We start from the raw sequence: 15,274 nt of genomic DNA, 5'->3' as shown, positions 1-15,274 counted from the left end.
ATACGTATGTGCTAAATTTCACTTTTACTTGAGTACATTTTTAGTCTGGTAATTTTACTTTACTACTACTTTACTATTTCCACCTAGGTATAAATGCATCGCATTCACATTTTGTTTTCGGAAAATTTCCCGTATACACAACGTTTTGAAAATTGTGTTCAATTCCATGGAAATGGCAGAAACGCTGAAAACCATGTAGTTGGCTTGCCATGCCACCAGTTGGCGCTGGAGAGAGACTAAGTCAAGGTGTTTTCCAAAAGTTACGTCTTTAGTGGCTCCAAGCACTATTGTCATATAAACAAAACCCCAAAACCCAATTTTCTGTTTTCACTCTGCCATGTCAACGCGGACCAGGTGATGTGCTGTTTAGGCCTGCAGTACAAATTTGCACCACAAGATGGTGTAATGAGTCACTAATAAATAACCATTACGATTATTACTACGATGACTTTTTTGTAATACACATTATATAGCAACAGTCCTAATAACTATCAAACAGGTATCAAAACCACATATACTGTAGGCTGTAGGTATAAATAGTAAAACTGATCAAATAAGTTAAAAAATCTGCACTTCAAGCTCCGCTAATTCGTAGCTCCACTATTTTTTCTTTGCCTTGCGTTCAAACGTTTTGCAAGTTTATACCTTGTCACTTTTCGTCAATCTTAGTTGGACTCTAAATGTAAATGACCGTAATCCTAAACCTGCTGATATAATACATACAAAAGAGAACAAAGCAAACACAGATTATAAAATTGCCTGAGAAAATGATATGTTTGAATTCCCGCTATGGACGGATCACATGGCCCTCCACGTTTCCCGGAAGCCTCATTCGCCCCACAAACGTGAGCAAAGTATTTTAAAATTCATCCACTCAGGAGGCGTTTCTTTCTTTGTAAAGCTCATTTCATGAGTCACGCCGTGGCCGGGCAGCGTGGGCACTGGACTAGCCCCCAGGTGATGGCAGGAATGTGAATGCATTCGTCTCCCATTGGCTCAGCATCCGTCCTCTAATGCTTCTCGCTTCGCGGCGAGCTCCGGCAAGCCGCCACGCTCCCGCTGCGCCTTCCAGCTGAGCTAGCATTAGCCTCCTTTTTACCCTCAGAGCGCCGAGCTTCACACTGACACCTGCCCAGCCCCGGCACACTCTGGTGGGGTGTGAACACATTCATGCCATGTCAATTTTAACAAGGTGTTTACATGTATTTTTTTCCCTCCACGAGTCCACCTGAGTGCCTCGTCTTACTAATTCTTTTCACAGTTTTCTGCAAAGTCCAGGGTTTCCTTCACCTTCAGTCATGATCTGAATGACAAAGTATAAACAAAGCATTAAAATACGTTTTAAATGTATTTATTTATTTATTTTGCCTTCAATTGATAAGGAGAGAGGAGGGACTTTTCAGATGTACCCACAGTTTTGAAGGAGAGAGGCTGACTTCTTCTATCCGGGTCCTCCCTGTGACCCTTGACCCCTTGATCACTCTGGCCAATCATAATGGACTCCTGTCCTTGAGGCGGGCTCCAGTTGGCCAGGCTGCAGTGGGTTTTTGTTTACATGTCAACACTTATTGTCTCTGAGCGTCGGTGTGCTCGCAAAACGATGGCAGAACTCGCAGAAGAAAGCAAAGCTGTGGTCTGTAGTAGTGAACCTAAACTGACAGACAACATGGAAGAGTTGAAAAGTGAAAATAATCCAACACCACAGAGGAAACTTTGTTCTGATTGGCTCTACTGAGCATGTGCAGAAGCTCTATTTACTACAGCCATGGTGAGCAGTAGCAGTGTTTCTGTCATCTACATGTACACAGTCAGAGCATTTTTGTAAAGTTCCACTTTGGGAGCAGTTTTCAGAAGCCTGTGTTTTCAGTGGCTCTGAGCACCGTTTTTGTGTAAACCAGCTCCCAAAACACTGCAAAGGTTTTCAGTTTTCACTTGAAAACGTGTAAACGGGCCTTAAATCTGGCCTGTTAGCAGTGCAGACATATTGGTAATAGAACATTTTGCAGTCATGTGGTCGCAGCGAAAATATCGCTTTACTGCAGAGAACCTCATTGAACACTTGGACAACTGACACTGATATGTCATATTTGGTTGGTTGGTCTCCCAAGTGAACCGTTCAGGTTAATGCGGCTGTTCCCGTGGGTTTTATTGAGCACGGATCAAAGACCTGCGTCTTGAATATACAGCATGTTTAGATGTACACAGCGGTGTTCCAGTCTGGGTTTGGGAGCCTCTTTGTACTGGGTTTGCATGTTTTCTCGGGACCGGTGTGGATTTTCGCAGGGTAAACTGGTTTCCTCACACAATCCCAAGAAATGTGTTTAAATTGTGACTCTGACAATGAGTGTGACGGTGTGTTCCTGCCCCTTGATGGCCTGATGGCTCCTGTGGGGTAATTCCAGTCTGCAGTGGAAGAAGAATCAGTGAAAGAGTAACAGGGTCACTGATGTGAAGGCCCCGCCTCACAATCTTCAGGATAAAGTAAAGTTGGAGTTGTTGACTTTCTACAAATGTGACGGATTTCAATCCAATCTGGCGTCGTCTCTACCTGGATCTGTGCTGGGAGATCAGGCTGACGCTCCTCCCAGGACCTGCTGCCAACATGGAGGCGTTAGTTACCACAGTCAGAGGAGTTTAAGGCCATTTTGGTAGCAAAAGTGGTTATTATGTTGTGGCTGATCGGTGTTTTTCATTCCGTGTCAGTTGGGAATTGAGTTCTCAGATGCCTCGGTAATGATTTGTGTCCAGAGTAAACGAACCCAATCCATAAAGCATCTGCAGTCTTGTTGTGTTGCCTTCATTTGGATTGCTGCCACAGTAAACTGGCATCACACTGTACTTTCACAATACATTACACTCCTATGTTCTCATGTCGTTAACTTTTCCCACTGATGGTTTTAGTGACTGTAAATCTATTTTTATGCGACAGCTGTAAGATGGAGGCGTAATGTTTTACCGTTGTCTGTCAGCACTACTTCTCAGTCAAGTGTTTCTAATTTGGCTCACATGTTCAGTCTGAGTCAGAACTGATGCCCCAATGAAGTGTCCATCGCCAACAACCGAGGAGGCCCTTGTTCTTACGTGCCTCGTGTTTCTTGTCGGAAAGTTCTCTTCCTGTTTTATGTCTTCACCTTTTGACACAATTCACTGGATGCCAGTGGCAGAAGACAGATTGTTCTTGGTCTTTTGGCTGATTCAGGGGTGGAACCCCGTCAGCTGCCTCCTCCAGTCACCTCAACCATCTCCACATCTCATCCATCAATCCTTTCTGAGGTCTTCTTCTTCTACTGCTGGGCAACTTCATCTCCAACAAGTTTCTCCAGTATCTCTGAACCTCCTCTACTGAATGATGAGTTAAAAAGTGAGAAATGCTGAACTGGACCTCATTCCCCTGCAGTGGTCATTCTGCCACAATACCAATTGAAATCAGCATCTTTGGCCTCGTTCTCACTGCATGGAACTGAGACCCAATTCTGATTTTCTGCTCTCAGTGACTCATCAACCTGTTTTGTTTCCGTGTCAAAGCTCCAGTTCCGAGGTGTTTCCCATCCAGACCCAGGCCTCCATCGTATGTAGTTCCAATTCAGATATTGTTCTACATCGGCTGTCTCGTCATCGATTGTGACTGATGTCACGGAGGAAGCGATTCCACCAGAATGTTTTTTCTTTTCTCCTCATTCTCCTTCCTCTTCCCTCCGCATGTCATCTAGGTTCTGTCGCTCGTATTAAACAACCACTAGAAAATGGATGTACATGCTGACCAGCGAGGTATCCCCCAGCTGAAGAGCCAAACTCTCTTACCTCTTAACTAGTTGTATGCTTTTAACATGATTCCTGCACAGGCAGAGCGACAGAGGTTTGGGCTGGTTTTTATTGAGGTGTGAGGGTTTTATCTTGTTTGGGCTGGAAACTGTGACTCACATCTGGCAACACGGGTGCTGAGCGGGGTGTCATGTGTTAATAGTGTGCTCAGTGTCACGTTTTCATATGCAGTGTGAACAATCATGCAAAACTATCAGATCCCAGCCAAAAAATCAGAATTGAGCATTGGGATCTGATGTGAACGGAGGATTAGCTTCAGCCTCGTGTGTTTTGGTGCCACTGTCTCCAAACCAAACATCATGGCAGGTCTCACTGTTCTTGCAAACCTATTTCACTCGTATCTCCACTCTTCTTCACCTCTTTTGCAGTCTGTCCATTGCTCTGGATGGTTGACCCCAAGCATTTGAACTTGAAATCCCACTCATTCGCACTCTGTCTTGGCTCCATTCAGCTCCATTCCTTTTCAGAGCTCTACCATTCCACACCCTTTATACTTCGTCTTCACCCTCGCCACACTTCAATGTGCAAACCACAAACATCAACATCCACCAAGTGTCCTCTGACTGCAACACTCACTCACTCACACACACACACACACACACACACACACACACACACACACACACACACACACACACACACACACACACACACACACACACACACACACACACACACTCTGCATAGGCGGTCCGGAGGCGTCCATGAGAGGAGGATGAATGAAACGGGAGGGAACGACAGGGAATTGGCTCAGTGATTTTGACGCTCGCCGGATAGAAAGAGGGGAAAATAAAGAAATAAATGGGTCACTCCAGTCAGTGGCGATAACCAATTTTCTCATTCCCTCTGTGGCTGCCAGTGTGCGGTTATCCTGTGAGCGAGTGAGCATCTCACAGCGTGCAGAGCTGAGCTAATCCACAGACTTACAAACCAGGCTGCACATCGGGTGACACACAAAACGTGAATGACAGGAATTGCACGGCTTCTGGAGTGGAAAGCTGCATGTGAGGGGAAGGACCGGGAGTCTTTCCGAGGCCTTGTCAATTACCTTGCACTCCTGGGGTGTGTGTGTGTGTGTGTGTGTGTGTGTGTGTGTGTGTGTGTGTGTGTGTGTGTGTGTGTGTGTGTGTGTGTGTGTGTGTGTGTGTGTGTGTGTGTGAGGAGGGGGGGGGGGTCAGCTCTTGGTGACAGCCACTTGTCAAAGCTTCAGATGATGCAGCCACAGCACTCTCATATCTCAGCATCCCGGGAGAGGAGAGGAGAGGAGGAGGGGAGGAGGGGAGGGGCTGTTAAATGTCAGGAGTCACATGACCTTGACTGAAAGTGACAGTAGTTCAGTGGCTTTTCCCATCGTGTGGAATCAGACGATGCAGAGATATGGCGCGCTCTTTCTTTGCTTTTTTCTGGGTGAACTGATATTCATCATTCCTATTCTGAACTGAACTACTGTGTCTCTCCGTGCAGTGTGTATTGCATTAGTGTAGCTCGCCCCTCTCTCACCATACAGTGTTTATTGCATTAGTGTAGCTCGCCCCTCTCTCTCCGTGCAGTGTGTATTGCATTAGTGTAGCTCGCCCCTCTCTCACCATGCAGTGTGTATTGCATTAGTGTAGCTCGCCCCTCTCTCACCATGCAGTGTGTATTGCATTAGTGTAGCTCGCCCCTCTCTCACCATGCAGTGTGTATTGCATTAGTGTAGCTCGCCCCTCTCTCACCATGCAGTGTGTATTACATTAGTGTAGCTCGCCCCTCTCTCACCATGCAGTGTGTATTGCATTAGTGTAGCTCGCCCCTCTCTCACCATGTAGTGTGTATTGCATTAGTGTAGCTCACCCCTCTCTCACCATGCAGTGTGTATTGCATTAGTGTAGCTCGCCCCTCTCTCACCATGCAGTGTGTATTGCATTTGTGTAGCTCGCCCCTCTCTCACCATGCAGTGTGTATTACATTAGTGTAGCTCGCCCCTCTCTCACCATGCAGTGTGTATTGCATTAGTGTAGCTCGCCCCTCTCTCACCATGCAGTGTGTATTGCATTAGTGTAGCTTGCCCCTCTCTCACCATGCAGTGTGTATTGCATTAGTGTAGCTCGCCCCTCTCTCACCATGCAGTGTGTATTGCATTAGTGTAGCTCGCCCCTCTCTCACCATGCAGTGTGTATTGCATTAGTGTAGCTCGCCCCTCTCTCACCATGCAGTGTGTATTGCATTAGTGTAGCTCGCCCCTCTCTCACCATGCAGTGTGTATTGCATTAGTGTAGCTCGCCCCTCTCTCACCATGCAGTGTGTATTGCATTAGTGTTGCTCGCCCCTCTCTCACCATGCAGTGTGTATTACATTAGTGTAGCTCGCCCCTCTCTCACCATGCAGTGTGTATTGCATTAGTGTAGCTCGCCCCTCTCTCACCATGCAGTGTGTATTACATTAGTGTAGCTCGCCCCTCTCTCACCATGCAGTGTGTATTGCATTAGTGTAGCTCGCCCCTCTCTCACCATGCAGTGTGTATTACATTAGTGTAGCTCGCCCCTCTCTCACCATGCAGTGTGTATTGCATTAGTGTAGCTCGCCCCTCTCTCACCATGCAGTGTGTATTACATTAGTGTAGCTCGCCCCTCTCTCACCATGCAGTGTGTATTGCATTAGTGTAGCTCGCCCCTCTCTCACCATGTAGTGTGTATTGCATTAGTGTAGCTCGCCCCTCTCTCACCATGCAGTGTGTATTGCATTAGTGTAGCTCGCCCCTCTCTCACCATGCAGTGTGTATTGCATGCAGTAAAGTGTTCATGCTCAAGCTGTAGCTCCAGTCATTCAGATCATGTGATTTTGATACCTAGTGGGGCGTGAATCCTGAAGCCCCGCCCACTAACAACATCATTTAAAAGCTCAGAGCTGATTGGCTGGCGCTGATTGAGGCGGTGCTTCACAGAACCAGAGTGAGTCGTCACAAATACCAGCTTGTTTGCAGCTAAAGCTAACAAACATCCATCCATCCATCCATTGGCTACCGCTTTATCTGGGGCCGGGTCGCGGAGGCAGCAGTCCAAGCAGAGTTGCCCAGACTTCCCTCACCCAGACTCTTCCTCCAGCTCCTCCGGTGGCACCCCAAGGCGTTCCCAGGCCAGCCGAGAGACATAGTCCCTCCAGTGTGTCCTGGGTCTGCCCCGAGGCCTCCTGCTGGAGGGACATGCCCGGTACACCTAACAAACAGTTAAGAATTAAAAATAATTAGGTTGATTATTTAGAAGTACAAGTACAAGTTTGAAACTCTGACTTTAGCAGAGAAAGTAACAGTAACTATTGGTAGCTCAATTACACGATGACCAACAGTTACGAAAATCTCTCTTTCAGTCATAGCTTCAATGGCGGTTGAATGGTTAACGCTTCCATCTACAAACGACTTGACCTGGTTCAATTCCTGTCACTGACTGAGACTTTTTAGTTTTTTTTATTTGAATTATTTTTTCAATCGTATATCTCAAAAGCTCAACATTTTTATGGGACCGGCGCCTTTATGGTTGTTGTAATGTTGTGGCTGAAAGGTTTTGCACCCACTTTACTTTGTAATTCAGTGACGTCACGAGACCTGAAATAAAATCTTGCCCCACCAGGTGTTTACATCCAGAAACACCACTGTTAATTAAATAAGAAAAACACCATTTTTATGAAATATTCTAATAAGATGTGAACTAAAATGTAAACATTTCAGTTTTTATGTAACAAAGGAAGTTTCCGGTTGTCACACTGTTTGGATTACATTCTTTTTACACTCAATTATTTTTCACATAGTTTTTATCTACTATAACTAAAACATAATTTAATCAAAAGCATTGTTTATTTTGTGATTTTTTTTAAGTAGTTGATATTATTTTATTGCATTATTCTTATTTATGTAAAAAGACTACAATAAATTGTTATCTTGAATATCTTCATGACATTTAAACTCTATTGTTAAATGAAAATGAATGATGGTAAAGGAAATAAGAAAAACTTTTTATTTTATTAAATATAAAAAAATATAAAATATTTTACTATTGTAAAATAATATTCTCTCTGTATATTTTTACTTGCAAAATAAAATGCAAAGAATTTAGTTTTTTGTGTAATAAATGAAGTTTCCTGTTTCATAAATGGTTAAATGGTTTGGATTCACTTCTGGATTTTCTTATATGGTTTTTGTTTATCTACAAATACTTAAATCAATCAAAATCTTTGTTACTGTTATAATTTTCAGTTTTAATTAGATATTTATTTATATTTATACTTGATTAAATTATTAAAGCTTTTAAAAAGATTTTTTAACATTTGAATTGGGAAATATTTCCAATTTCTATTCCAATTTTCAGTTTTCTCATGCATTTTTTTTAAATCAAAAGTTAAGCTCAACATTTACAGGACTTATGTGTCTTCATTTACCTACTAATCAATATTTTATATATTTTTTGTTTTTACCAAAGAAGTCATTAGTTAAAATTATCTTATTTTTTATGTAGCGGTTGTTTAATATAGACACAGTATATATATTTTAAATTAAACTAAAACTTTTTTATAACAGAAAACTGGTTCAGGTGTGCTGGTAAAATATATTGGATTTTTAATTGTAAATATAAATTGTAGGTGGTTTGAATGTGCTCCATTAAGTAAGTCCTCAGGTTGTTTCCTCTGAGCTTCTGGAACATCTGCACCACATGTTGGATGCCTGTAATCCAGTCTGCTGAGCTCTGCTGACAAACACTAATTATGTAATTGACTCAACATCTAATTCAATCTGCAAAAGGAGGACGTGGTTTGTTTTACAGTATCAGGATACATCTGCTATTTAAGCCTGAAGTCTCTGTGTCTCTGTCGCTCTCTTGCTCTCTCTCTCTCTTTTTCACTCTCTCTGTCTCTCTCTCTCACTCTCTCTGTCTCTCTCTCACTGTCTCTCTCTCTCTCACTCTTTCTGTTCCTCTCTCTCTCTCTGTCTTGTAGAGTTCATCCCCACTGTGATAGATTGTTGTTATATTTAGAAATGGCGGACTGAGATGTTTTTTTCTCTTCGCTCTCTCTCTCTCTCTCTGTCTCTCTACTCGTAGCTCGGGGCCTCGTCTGGCTGGATCAGTGTAGATCTGCAGGCGTCCCGCTGTGCTCCAAGAAGACTGAGTGCAGGAAGCCGGGCACTGTGGGATCCCAGCCATTGACGTGCAGAGGCAGCGAAGCAGCAATCCGGGCTGGACTATGATGGGGTGAGTTGAGCAGATGAGGGCATGCCGCATGCTGCCAGCAGCTGCAGGGACTGCAGGATGCTACACCAGGATTTGGTCCTCTCCTGATCCCTGCAACATGATGCACTGGGTTAGGTAACCACAGCACAGGGCAGGTTCATCTACAACTCCCCCGCCTGCCTGTGGACGAGCAAGCACACATTTAAAAAGCACAGGTCGCTACAATCAATGACGTCCAACTCAGACCTCGTTTACATCACAATGTTTTCAAGTGAAAACGGAAAACTTTCCGGGCGTTTTTGTGTGTTTGTTCACACGACAACGGTGCTCAGAATCACTGAGAACACTACTTTTTGAAAATGCGCCGTCTCCGTGGAAACTGGTGAAAGTAGAACTCTTTGGAAACGCTGCTGCTGCAGATGCTCGTCGTGGCCATAGATTCTTCTGCACATGCTCAGTAGAGCCAATCAAACAATGTTTCCTCCAGAGTGTCATGACTCCCAGTCTATGTCCTCCTGGTCTTGGTACTTTTATTGGGGGGGGGGGTGTTCATTCCCCCCCCAAAGACAGGATTGATTTGTGGAATTTTGGGGTCTCTAAAATATTGATAAAATGCAGTTTTTTTCCTATGCAGTTCCTTTTTGTTTTTGTTTCTTTTTCAGTTTTGTCATGATCATGTGTAAAATGAGTCTATTTTTATTTATTTTTATTTGAGTATGAGGGAGAAGCTTCACTCTCACTATAATAAAGTTGCCGGCCCGCATGCAGTTCCTGTCCTCACCATTGAAGTATGGGGGCGCTAGACTTAAACGTCACTTTAAATCAGACAGCCGTTCAATTTCTAACAGAGAAACCTGGTAAATGTGTGATTTCCTAATAATAAAAATAATGTGTGGGACTGTGAGGAGCAGCACCAGGAGCTGATCAGGTCTGTGGTGCTTCTGTCTGAAGGTAAAGTCTATAAACTGTAGTGTTAATATTCAGCACTGTGTTGTATATGATGGTCCTGAGGACAGGAGCTCTGCTAGTCTGGACAGTTTTATTCCAACTCTGATGGTCGTGTGTGTTTAGTGTCAGTTATTGGTTTGTTGATGAATGTTAAAGTATTTCAGAGGTTATTTTGTGCATCTTAATGTGGATTTGATTCCCGGTGGAGTTACACCTTTTTTTGATTTGTTTTTTATTGACATTCATTCGACACCCAGACAAGACGTCCAGGAAATGTCTAGGAAATTCATACAAAAAACTTTAATTGTGGCTTTTTAGGCCACGATTGGACAGCAGTTTTGGGTCAGTGGGTTCGACAAGTAGGCTTGTATAATGAATTAATATTAATGACCACTAGATTTTCCTAGTATCTGTACTTTTGGCTGATTGGAAGAAAAAGCCACATGTTTAGCTGACAACATATATGAGCATTGGAGTTTTTTCCATTCAAAAATCCGTCCATAGTGCCCAAAAATGGGCACTCTGGTTCTTTAAACCTATTGCTCTTATAATTTTTATTATTGCTTGGTTTCCTCTTGGATGGTCAATTTCTCCTGCAGGTTTCTTCATGAACCAAGTGGAAACCAGAGGATCTTTAATAAAACCTTTAGAAACACAGTTCTGTCTAATCTTCAAATGACGCAGCTTTATTGTCCCGTTTGTTTCTCCTGGCAACTCCTGAGAAAATAATCACCAGGAAAATTGTACTTTTGGTCATGTCATTTTAAATTTGGAGACTCAGAAGCTAAGTTATTGAAAGTGAGATTTTTGTCAGAGTTTTCAATAATGCAGTCACTCTGACAGTGGCGCAGTGATATGAAGGATTCATTTCCTCATTTGGAGGCTGTCCTCTACACGCTACTCTGCCATCATATCTGAAGAAATCAGCACCGCGTGCAGGCCGGACATGGAGGCTGATTTACTGTCCTGCTCCCGGGGAAGAGTTATTCCTCCACTGACAGAGGGAGCAGAGGAGCAGAGGAGAGGGAGTAGAGGGAGTAGAGAGAGAGCAGAGGGAGCATAGGGAGTAGAGAGAACAGAGGAGCAGAGAGAGAGCAGAGGGAGTAGAGGGAGCATAGGGAGTAGAGAGAACAGAGGAGCAGAGAGAGAGTAGAGGGAGCAGAGGGAGTAGAGAGAACAGAGGAGCAGAGAGAGAGCAGAGGGAGTAGAGGGAGCAGAGGGAGTAGAGAGAACAGAGGAGCAGAGAGAGAGCAGAGGGAGTAGAGCGAGCAGAGGAGCAGAGAGAGAGTAGAGGGAGCAGAGGGAGCATAGGGAGTAGAGAGAACAGAGGAGCAGAGAGAGAGCAGAGGGAGTAGAGCGAGCAGAGGAGCAGAGAGAGAGTAGAGGGAGCAGAGGGAGCATAGGGAGTAGAGAGAACAGAGGAGCAGAGAGAGAGCAGAGGGAGTAGAGGGAGCATAGGGAGTAGAGAGAACAGAGGAGCAGAGAGAGAGCAGAGGGAGTAGAGCGAGCAGAGGAGCAGAGAGAGAGTAGAGGGAGCAGAGGGAGCATAGGGAGTAGAGAGAACAGAAGAGCAGAGAGAGAGTAGAGGGAGCATGGGGAGTAGAGAGAGCAGTGGAGCAGAGAGAGAGCAGAGGGAGTAGAGCGAGCAGAGGAGCAGAGAGAGAGCATAGGGAGCAGAGGGAGTAGAGAGAGCAGAGAGAGAGCAGAGGGAGTAGAGAGAGCATAGGGAGTAGAGAGAGCAGAGGAGCAGAGAGAGAGCAGAGGGAGCATAGGGAGCAGAGGGAGTAGAGAGAGCAGAGGGAGTAGAAAGAGCAGAGAGAGAGCAGAGGGAGTAGAGAGAGCAGAGGAGCAGAGGGAGTAGAGAGAGCAGAGGAGCAGAGAGAGAGCATAGGGAGCAGAGGGAGTAGAGAGAGCAGAGGGAGTAGAGAGAGCATAGGGAGTAGAGAGAGCAGAGGAGCAGAGGGAGTAGAGAGAGCAGAGAGAGAGCAGAGGGAGTAGAGATAGCAGAAGGACTAGAGCGAACAGAGGAGCAGAGAGAGAGCAGAGGAGGGAGAAGAGCAAGCAGAGGGAGCAGAAGAGCAGAGGAGAGGGAGCATAGGGAGTAGAGAGAGCAGAACGAGTAGAGTGAGCAGAGAGAGAGCAGAGGGAGTAGAGAGAACAGAGGGAGTAGAGTGAGCAGAGGAGGGAGTAGAGCGACCAGAGGAGCAGAGGAGAGAGAGCAGAGGGAGTAGAGAGAGCAGAGGAGGGAGTAGAGCGACCAGAGGAGCAGAGGAGAGAGAGCAGAGGGAGTAGAGAGAGCAGAGGAGAGAGAGCAGAGGGAGTAGAGAGAACAGAGGGAGTAGAGTGAGCAGAGGAGGGAGTAGAGTGACCAGAGGAGCAGAGGAGAGAGAGCAGAGGGAGTAGAGAGAGCAGAGTAGAGAGAGCAGAGGGAGTAGAGAGAGCAGAGGAGAGAGAGCAGAGGGAGTAGAGAGAGCAGAGGAGCAGAGAGAGAGCAGAGGGAGTAGAGGAAGCAGAGGGGTAGAGATAGCAGAAGGGTCTACCAAGAGGAATGGGAGGCAGTGTGTAAAAGACGCGCAGTATATCCAGGGAGCATTAAGATGCTGTTGAAGATTAAATAAAAAAGATTCATCCCTTCCAGAGTAAAAGGTTAAAGCACATTAAAAGGCAGTATTTAGTTTGACGAGTAATGATTTTACTGAGCAGTAGCTGGGTTCACCTGCACCTTGCTGGTATATTATGTTAAGTTGAGAGCTGTTCCAGTATTTGATGCAATTCTTCTGTCCATATGAGTGTCTGCGTACTCTGCGTTGCTGTGAAAATGCAAAACCTTTCTGAAATGAGAAAACAGAAAATGATCTACTGGAAACTTACCTCGAGGGCTTCAATACACGTTTGTTCCTGTCGCATGTTAGTGTTCGCTTCTACTTCCTGTCGCCTGTCTTTGGATTCATATGTAGATTTGACTTCAGTCTTTTTATCTCCTCACATTAGTAATTTTGATTCGTGTTTCTCTGCGCTTCAGCCTCAACACATCCATCCATGCTCTTTGTTTCTACATTCTTCAATAAAGACACAACAGATTCCTTTTGAAGTACACCACCTGTTCTTGTTTCCTTGTTTGGATACCAGTAAAACGATAAGGTTTTCTTACATCTAGCCACGCCAGGAATGGCAATTCATCTATTACTGCTCAGCTGAGGGAAGCACGATGGGTTGTGCGTGCTTTGGCATCAGGGGGCGTTTGACTCTGAAGATGATTTGAGTTTTATTATTCACATGACGCATCGGGATGAGCCCCGAGTCCTGCTTTCATAAACACAGCCGTAACCTGGCTGCTGCCGACCCCGATGGAGACAGAATGGGAGGTACGGATACGAAGGGGCATCTGGGTTGGGTGAGCGACAACCCAGTTATACCTATTACAGCAGAGAGAGAGAGAGAGAGAGAGAGAGAGAGAGAGAGAGAGAGAGAGAGGCAGTGGGTGAGAGAGAGAGGGAGGGAGAGAGAAAGTGGGTGAGAGAGAGAGAGAGAGGCAGTGGGTGAGAGAGAGAGAGGGGGCGAGAGAGACAGAGGCAGTGGGTGAGAGAGAGAGGGAGGGAGAGAGAGAAAGAGGCGGTGGATGAGAGAGAGACAGAGGCGGTGGGTGAGAGAGAGAGAGAAAGGGAGAGGGAGAGAGAGACAGAGGCAGTGGGTGAGAGAGAGAGAAGCAGTGGATGAGTGAGAGAGAGAGAGAGAGAGAGAGGGAGAGCGAGAGAGAGGGAGAGAGAGAGAAGCAGTGGGGGAGAGAGAGACAGAGGCAGTGGGTGAGAGAGAGAGGGGGAGAGAGAGAGGCAGTGGGTGAGAGAGAAAGAGAGAGGCGGTGGGTGAGAGAGAGAGAGAGAGAGAGAGTGAGAGAGAGAGGCGGTGGGTGAGAGAGAGAGAGAGAGAGAAAGAGAGAGGCAGTGGGTGAGAGAGAGAGAGAGAGGCGGTGGGTGAGAGAGAGAAAGAGAGAGGCGGTGGGTGAGAGAGAGAGAGAGAGAGAGAGGCGGTGGGTGAGAGAGAGAGAGAGAGAGAGAGAGAGAGAGAGAGAGAGGGGGAGTCAACCTGCTCTTGACTAATCTGCAGTGAGCGTCTGCTGAGTGAAAGGCGAGGGCCAGAGCCAGCAGACAGCTGAACAGTTATCTTCATTACTGTCCCCTCATCTAACTGCTTTTTCTTAACGTCACGCTCATTTCCTCTCTCTCTCTCTCTCTTCTTTGTCTCTTTCACCAGCTCCCTCTCCTTTTTTCTCTCTGTATCCGTCTCTCAATCTCGTGTTTTAATAGCCTGACAAGCGGGGCAATAATCCCTGTATTATTATTCTTGCCACAGAAAAAGAGGGAGTAAAAAAAAAGGAAAAGCCAGAGGGTTAGACAGGGCGTCGTTTCTGTGAAATGAATGTGATTATTGTGGTGAAGGACGCTGCCCGGTGCTCTAGCGCTGGTGTTTCAATATCCTGACAGGTGCGTTGACTGATCAGTGGAAGTGTGACGATCCGGGTCACTTCCCAAAGCCAGGAGACGTAAACAAAAGCCATTAAATAGTGTGTCCTCATGAACATTTAGTCAGTTCAGATCAGGCTCTGTTATAATGTGAAACTTTTTTTTCTAACAAAGCCTCCTGAACTCCTGGACACGATGGACAGAAAAGACTCAGATTGACCGTGAAGAAGCCGGTTGAAGGTAGAATGTAGTCAGAGAGGAACAGGGAGCAGGGGTGTCACACACACTTTAGTTCAGCCTAATATCATTTTCAGTGGTCACTAGTGCCATTATAACCTTTAACATTAAACTTTAAAGTTGTTCTTTGTTCTCTTTGAAATTTGTACAATTTGCTCAGTGGTTTAACCAGATCAGAGTGTCTTTTGCTCCATGGGCTTTATGTTTGACGCCGATGCTTCAGACTGTGGATGGGCAGGGTGGTGAACTTCCAGATCCATGACCAGAGATCCTGCAGGAGTGTAAAGAGAAAGAGAAGAGAGCACAGAGTAAAGGAGAAAGGCACATTAGTGACGTGTAATGGTGGCGTGAATGTTACGAAAGCACCTTGAAGATGCTCTCCTGGCAGTCTAAACCGTGAGCAGACGATCTGGGTAAAGGTGGTCTGAACCGGACCAAACTAGAAGCTCAGAAATATCAGCGTTTCAAGCCAGATCTTCAATGTACAGGCTGTGTTGGTGTCGTGAAATCAAACTAGGAAGAGCCTCCAGACGGCAGCAGCCTGATGACTGAGGTCCCCTTTACAAGTGGAAACACAAAACCTCTGTTGTGTTTTAGGTGTCGTTTCAC

This window comes from Blennius ocellaris (genome assembly GCF_963422515.1).
Source record: "Blennius ocellaris genome assembly, chromosome: 6".
Taxonomy (NCBI): Eukaryota; Metazoa; Chordata; class Actinopteri; order Blenniiformes; family Blenniidae; genus Blennius; species Blennius ocellaris.
This window is presented reverse-complemented; position numbering follows the sequence as displayed.